Source organism: Magallana gigas, chromosome 1, assembly GCF_963853765.1.
Source record: "Magallana gigas chromosome 1, xbMagGiga1.1, whole genome shotgun sequence".
NCBI classification, from domain to species: domain Eukaryota; kingdom Metazoa; phylum Mollusca; class Bivalvia; order Ostreida; family Ostreidae; genus Magallana; species Magallana gigas.
In genome coordinates, this window is record NC_088853.1 from 51242714 (window position 1) to 51251336 (window position 8623).

The window sequence follows — 8623 nt, forward strand, 5'->3', positions numbered from 1 at the left end:
AATTTATCCGAATAATCTTGTAAACTATTATCATTAGCAAATAGTCTTCAAAAAGTCAGCATATAATTAGCTAAATTATTCACATATTAAAAAACAAAAGAGGTCCTAATACAGATCCCTGAGGAACCCCTGCATATAATGTATTTACAGACAAATATGAATTACGGTACACAACTCTCTGTGTCCTATTAACTAGCTCTGAAACCTTCTCAACAAATTACCCTCGATTCCATACGTTTGAAGCTTAAATAACAAACCCTTGTGTCATACTCGATCGAAGGCTTTGGACACGTCACAAAAAACTACACAAGTTGTTTTGCCTTCATCAATGGCTTTTAAAATACAATCATAAGTTTCAACAAGTTGCTGTCCTTTAAAAAAGGACTACAATACGTGGACCATTTGTATGTGTTTCCAACGAAAAAGTGAAAGCCTTAAAGATTATCAGAGATTTCACCGACTCTAGCCCTCTGCTTTTAACCACTAAATGTGTACGTGTATTACGTATACATGTATGTATAGCCCTGACTTTTTATCTCAGAATTTAAAGGATTCATACTTCTAAAATAATGATGATCTATCTATGAATGAAGTTTGCATGTACAGTATCAGGCATTCGGTGAATTCTACTATTTGCGCACACATTACGATTCGCACTACTTTGTTAACTATGCACTGACAGTGTTGTGTAAATTAAAAATTTCATATGATGCATTTTTCTTGAGATTTAAACTTTTATACAGTGATATAATTATTCAATCGTACTTAAATGCTTAAAAAATTTAATCGGGAAGTTCTTTAGCCTCGCATACTATAAAAGTAAAGTTAAGTTACTTGTGTATTCGGAAAACAACAAAAAATTGCAAATTATGCTATTTGTTGCATGTTGTAGTTTCGGCATAACATTAACTAATTTCATGATACTGATAGTTCATATCACATGCCAATCATTTTTTAAAAGGAATACTTTGTTTCTGTACTGTTTACCGACAACTTTACAATTACAGCGCCTTTGAACTTATGTGTGCATATGGCACGGAATCCCGATCCGTGTGCTAGCCTGGTTCCCTGAGCTACCCATTACGCACAGGAACCAGGCTAGCTCATGCGCAGGCTGAATTTTCCCTATTGCATCCGGTTTAACCTCGCTTATATATTTTCTGCGTGGACCTCAGGGTCCACGCAATAAGTTGATATACTGTTGAATGACCCGGTAAGAAACCCGCCTGGTATTTGTAAAATAGATTTTTTCATGAAAAAATTGTAAAATGCTCAAATACAATGCGTTCCATTATTTTACCAACACAACTCAAAAGCGAAACAGGTCTATAATTTGACTGTTCAGACGGGTAATCTTTCTTAAATAAAGGAAGTGCATTTGTTATATTATTTTCGATGAGCGAGAAAATATACAGTCGTTCAATGATCTTTTGAAAAGTAAGCATAAGGGTTTAACAATTGTATATATTGTGCTTTTCAACACCTTGTGACTAATGGTATCTGGTCCAATGGCTTTGTTTGAAGGTAAAATTGTAATTATATCTATAATATCTTGCTCTCTAATGACAATGTCATCTACATCACTATCACATAAAGAAAACATATCTGGTAATTTAACTCCATAATTATCAACACATGAAATCGGAGAGAAATAATAATTGAGGACATATACTTTATCATCATTAGAGAAGGCAATCGACTGATATCCATTATTAGAAGAATATACTAATGGGGGAATAACTGTGGTTTTTTTTTTACACTGAATACATCCTTTAAAAGTTTTCAAAAAAGTTTGGTATTATTTTTACTAGCATCAGCAAGATTTAATTCAATGTTGTTATAGTAATTGTTTATCGCTTACTTTTTCATGTTGTTAACTGTATTTCTTGCTTTTCGAAATTTCAGGAAATCGCTTAATTTATTTGATTTATGTGCTTTCTCCATAAACGATTTCGAATTCGAATTTCTCTACGTAAAATCGAATCAAACCATGGCTTATCACTTGGCCTAATAACAATACTTTCCTCAGGTATGCACTCACTGACGTGTCCTAAAAAAGTTGAAGTAAAACTTTTAACTGTATGATTAACATCAGTAGCTTCCATAATTAATTTATGCCAATCTGAATCAGAAATTAAGGTATTTAATTTATCAAAGTTGTACTAGTATTTTTTGTTTCTTATAAGCATTAATCTGTTGACGCTAATGTGAAGAAGATATTCAAAACATTTTGTCACAAATTTAAATAAACGGACATGTTTCAGAAATATAAACTTAAAAAGAAATATTTAAATTTTATAATATCTCAGTAATGTCAAATCTTCATATTGTGTTATTTGCGTTTGCTCCTTAAATATGCAAAATTGACAATTTCAGGTTTTTGATGCTTCTTCTAAATGTCAATACAGCCTTCGCAATCTACCAATCATTTCTCCACGTGTTATATCAACTGAAAATTCTATGCACTGTTGTGTTCACTTCCTTGCACTGCTAATGATGCTTTAAATTGTCTTCAAAAATGGACATTCCTTTTACCAGTAAATACAATTCTTATTATGGTACAATTTTGCAAACTTTGAGAAGCACCTTGTCTCAGTTCACGGGTAAAAATAATTCTTATCAGAAATAATGTTACGCTTTTCTACAGTTGTTTCTTCAATAAAAATGGAAGTCGTCATTGGAAATCAAAAAATTGTTTCGTTAAAAACCATTCGAATTGCACACACAAGTACTCTGAAGTTGACATTAAAAAGATGCTTAAGTTTCTGATAGACAACATCTATGTATTTTTTTGGAAATCAAGTCTTCCAACAATCTGTTATAACTCCCATGGGTACCAATTGTGCCCCATTGTTAGCAGATCTATACATCCTAGTGAACTTGAAATAAAAGATACCACAGCGTCTGCCTCATCTGTTTCATATTTGGATATTTTACTGGAAATGGACATTGATGGTAACCTAACAACAAAACTTTATGATAAACGCGATTACTTCAAATTTTCTTGTCAACTTTTCTTACTTATGTACATTTTGTAGCAATATACCTTCATCACCTGCATATGGTGCTTTTGTCCCTTAGTTAATTCGATACGCAATGGCATGCTCTTCGTATGAGCAGTTTCTAAGGCGAGGCAAGCTACTGACAAACAAGTTGATAAAACAAGACTTATGAACAGTCTCATTTGAAGTCATCTTTTCGTAAGTTCTATGGTCGATACAACGACCTTGTCAGCAAATACAATCTTCCACTGGGTCGCATGCTGACTGACGTTTTTCATACTAATTGTAAGCCATATTTAATCGCCTACTTGTCTACGGACTTTTCCGTTCTTTCCCCCCGATTACGACAAAGAGCAAACGGCGCGTGTGACCGGTCAGCAGTCCTGCTTACTCCTCCTAGGCACTTGATCCTACTTCTATTTTTTTTGAGGTGCGTGTTGCTCTGCTATGAATTTGTATTTCGTTTTATGGATTTTTGAGATGGTTGATAGTTATTGTCATTTTTAATTCTCTCAAATGCATACTTTTGGTGTAAAGGTTAAAACGTCAAACCAGTATTTGGTGCTGCGATGAGAGTTTACTCTTCTCTTGAAATTCCTTTTTATACATATTTCAAGTTCATATACGACATTTTCCTATTTCCTATTTTCTTAATCAATTCCGTTTATTGAGAGAGACTTTTGAAGACATTTGTACTAAATTTTCATTCCTACGTCATACATTCCAACACTTTCTAATTACTATATACACATATACAAAGTGTACATAACCGACCAGTTTTAAACGGATAATTAAAGGGGAATATATCAGATATCTTATTATCGCATTATCACTGATGTGAGATCGGTTTGTTCAATGAGAGACAGCAGTGTGAGATTTTTGTCTCATGCTTTGTATTACTAAGCCGCTTTAAACGTAAACATACGTTATCTACTGTAGGGAAAAGCAAAATAATAGATTGAGATTATTAATAAAGTAATTGTTTTGCTTAATTATTTATAATCTATCGTATTTAAAAAAAGGTGTCATATGCTCTCATTATGACTTGCACTATTTGAAACAGGCGGAGGGATAAACCGAAGGCAATCTCTTGAACTTTATAACAGAAAGTTGTCAGACATCATTTTTAAAGTAAAATAATGCGACCAAAAATATCATTCATTATATACTAATGTGGGATACCCTTGTCTTAGACCGTGAATCTTTCCCCCTCGGTGGAATTACACTATCTCACACTCGTAATAATTAATCATTCTATTAGTCTTAGATCTGCTTTGAAAGCCATTTTGAGTAAAAAGTGTGTCTGAGATAAATTTATATATCCATGATATGTCCAATTTCGTCCAACGACAGAGATTTAGTCCTCAAGAAAAACAGAAGGACGTAATATGAAAAAAATGTTTTAATCACAAAAAACAATTTTTGATTAAAAAATATCAATACGACATTTCATTCAAATGAATGATTTAAATAAAGAAATATTTAAAATGTCATTGATGATTCATTAAAATTTTAACATGTGCGTTTTCGTTGCTTAAGGTCTGATTATTGACAATTGATCTACACGTAATATTGAATTTTCTTAATTTTTCCAGTACCTATCTCAGCCACAACGAGATTGTCCCTGTTGTCCACACATAGACCCCATAAATTGCCATTGGTACTATAGTCAATGTTGCGAAGGAAACTCCCGTCTTCTTCAAGAATCTGAATATTCAGGTTGTTGAAATCAGATGTAAGTATTCGACATTGACTGTCGGTTGTTATTCCGTACGGTCTGAATAAATGAAACCCTGTATACCGAAATATGAGTTTCCCGGCATGATCAACTACGACCAGTGCACCTGCGTCACTATCTGCCACACAAATATCTAAGTTTTTATTTTCAGAGATGCCTTTAAAGTTAAAAGCACAGATAGGTGAATATAAAGGCTTTCCACTGTCGTGGAATTGAATGCTCTGTTTCTCCATAGAGCCAGAGTAACGCACAACTTTTACTAGCTTACCGTCATCATTGGCCACAACTACTAAAATGTCATCCAATGACGAAGTACAGACACCGCAGGCTTTCCAGCCCTGTATTGGAATCACTCTCTGAGTATCTGCATTGTTCACTATATTCAGAGATCCCTCTAAATAATCAGCATATATCAGATCACCACACCTTGCCACAGCTATGCCAAGAGGATAACTACCTGATCTGGTTTGAACTGCCTTAAGAAGTTCTCCCTTTAGATTATAGAGTCTCATGATTCTATCATAGCCACTTGTCCATATTGTGTCATCATTTAGACAGGACACATTCCATAATCTATTAGGATCTCCATATTCGGTGGCAATATCTAATGTGATACGTGGCGTATCCATGAATGCTTTTTTAAAAGTTGTTTTATCGTCCTTTGCAGTAGATGTAGCTGTAAGGAAACCAAATTGTTGGGAAATCTGTTCTTTGTCGATTTGATGGGAAATAAAAGTTGGTAAGGAAAGTGTGAAACACGGAGGAAACCTTTTGAATTCAGCATTTCGGGATTTGTATGCAGAAATAAGGCAAACATCGCTTGAGTCCAATATCTTTTTTTGAACTTGAATCATTTGTTCTATTTTGGAAATTCTGCGTTCAATATCAGATTCATTTTTATGTATAGCAGACATTTGTTCTTTGTTCTTTTCGGCGTTGTTAGATTTCAGCTTTTTTATAACAGTATCTATTTCTCTATGCCATTCTTTTCCTCTTTTGTCGATTTCATTTTCCACTTTTTGAAAGTTTTGCTTGAGGCAATTTTTCTGCATTGAGATATTAGATGCTATCTCTACGTATTTTGGCAAAATGCATTCTTCTAGTTCAAGTAAATTACTTCGAAGATCTGCCTGTTTGCTCTCAACTCGGCTTAATAAATCAACTTTTTTGTGCTGTTCATGTTCACCAGAGGAAATACACAGCGCACATATTGGACTCTTACATTGTTTACAGTAAAGGTCACATATTTTTCTTGAATGTTTTGGGCATTTTGGAGTAGATCCTCGCTTTTTAAATGACACAATTGTGTGGTTTGTGAAATCATCTGATATATGTTCCCCAACACATGCTTTACACATCTGTTTGTGACAGATGTCACAGTACATAGAGGGAACAGGTTTATCACATAGGTAACATCGTAGGATGTCCTGTCCACAGCAAGCTGGATCCATTGTAATCCACTCTATTCATATATTGTTTAAAAATCAATGAAGAAATCCATATACATTGTTTAAATTTTTCACCCAAATAAAAACGATTACCAAACATTATGTTTGATAAATAAGAAGAATATATACCACAATAAAATTATTTTATACATAGTTATCTTATAATTAATCATTGGTATTTAGTCCGAAGCTCGAGATAATAATGTTTTAGTATAAATGTATCCATACAGAAAGACAAGAAATCACAAACCTCTAAATCTATGGCGATCCAGGTATCGGTTCTCTCATGATCAGGAGAGGTTTGCTGTGTGTCGTTACGGGTTTGTTTTGTACGTAAATTCTGTTTTGATGCTCTGATGGTCGGGTCTATGCAGATCTCTACGCAATAGACTGGCCTGAGCGGGATTTAAATTGTTACATAAGACAACCTTGATATAAGACACATGGTATTTCAAAACAATTAATGCAGACAAGTTTAAAACATATATCTCGACGTTGAACTCCAATGCTCCGATCTAGTTTTTAGCTCACCTGAGATGAAAGCTCAAGTGAGCTATTCTTATCACATTTTGTCCGTCGTCCGTCTGTCCGTCTGTCTGTCTGTCTGTCTGTCTGTCCGTCTGTTAATTTTGCACATTTTGAACTTCTTCTCTAAAACCACTTAACCAAATTCAACCAAATTTGGCTCAAAGCATTCATATGGAAAGATGAAAATAAATTGCAGAAATGAAAGAAAAATTTTCATTGAAAGCGGAGAAACCTCAAAACTGTAAAAAAAAAAGGGGGTGCATTTTAAAAAATCTTCTTCTCAAGAACTACTGAGGCAAATTTAACTTAATTTAGCATGAATAATTCTTATGGGAAGGAAAATATAAATTGCAAAAATTAAGTATTAATTCTGTTTCAAGTCTGAGTTATTACGAAAATAATAATAAAGGAAAGGCGTGTTTCAATCAGTTTAATAGCTTCGGGCTCGGCATCCGGAAAATGGGTAGGCAAGACTTGGCCTGGGCAAACCAAAAGATTGGCAGTTATTAATCTGCTAATCTCATTAAAATTTCAGGACATTTGATGGACCAGTATAATTGTATTCGCTGTAAATATTGCTGCAAAATAATGCGTATTTGGAATTGCCGATTGCCGATCTGCCCCGGCTTTTATTTTGCCACGGCCCGGGTTTGCATACCCATTTTACCAAGACTCGTATTCCATAATTCTAAAACGAGGTTCTTTGTTTAAAGCAGCCATGACACTATATGATAAACGGGTTGATCTGACAATGATGAATTTGTTTGTTGTGCAACAGTTCGTGTACGAAGGGAATCCTTGAAACATGCAAAATTCATTGGTGCCGATTTTGTGAAGTAAATTGAGGCTAAATATTTCAATGCGTTGACAGTTTTCACATATGACGGTGGTTTAAGCTTGTGATTTTCGTTTCGTTTTCATTTATGCTTTGCGTTAACCTGGGAACTGTCGCTTGTATTTCCTGATTTTTACGTATCAAATCAAACAGAGACTTCGGTAAATCAAACAGTTTACTATTAACCTGAGCAAATTAAGCAACATCTGATGTATTAAGAAAGAACTAAAATGCAATTCATTCAGGCTATCGGTAATTCGGTATCATCATTTGCGTAATGGTAGAATAATGCAATATGTTTTGTTGAGATGCACGGCATTTTCTCGAGTTTATTCAGTTTAGATAGAGTTTAATATCACTGACGGAAATATGTTGGTATATACATGTATATGATTCATTTTGAAAAATAAATTGTTATAGTGCATGTTTCTTGTGTTTAATCATTTACAATTTCTATTTACTTAACATATTTGAGTGTTGAGCTTCGAATTATAAGCAAGAAACAGAGATTTACTCTCAATTCTATGTTTGTACACAGATCTGAGGCCATTTATTTTTTTTCCATTATAAATGCCGAATAAGAAATACCAAGTTAAAAATCTTAAGCTGCATGAATGTAATAAATTCATGTGAACAAAATATGATTCAAACCTAGCAAAATTTTGAGCTCATCTTGCTTATAATTCTACAATTGACGCTGAAATTTTGGTTGATCATTAGAAATTCTATATGAATAAGAGTATGTTAAATACTTGTACACAAAAAAATAAAGAATGATATGCTGTATATAACTACTCTCTGGGGCCCCCTCTTTAAACAATGAATAATGTGAAATGTGAGTAAAAAAAAAAGACATCGTTAAAACAGTTTCCATAATTCTGACACATTTTTGTTGCGGGGATAAAAGAATTATCGCTATTCCTAAGAAAATATTACAGCGGAAAATTATCCTGGTTTGTAGCCAATTGTTATTTTTGAATAAAAATGAAAATAATGGGTGGGCCATAGTAAATTAGAGTGATGTGCCTGTCAATATGGTAACACTGATTTTTATAGCTCTTTAACATGTCAC

General features: G+C 33.7%; 1 non-coding gene across 1 annotated transcript; it reads right to left on the reverse strand.

The window, feature by feature from the left end:
- Positions 1-4389: 4389 nt before the first annotated feature.
- LOC117687943 (uncharacterized) lies at positions 4390-6565 on the reverse strand. Its single transcript, XR_010708887.1, has 2 exons — positions 6439-6565; positions 4390-6202 (listed from the first exon to the last, which is right to left on the reverse strand). It is a non-coding gene; the product is annotated as an uncharacterized protein (transcript).
- Positions 6566-8623: the final 2058 nt, after the last annotated feature.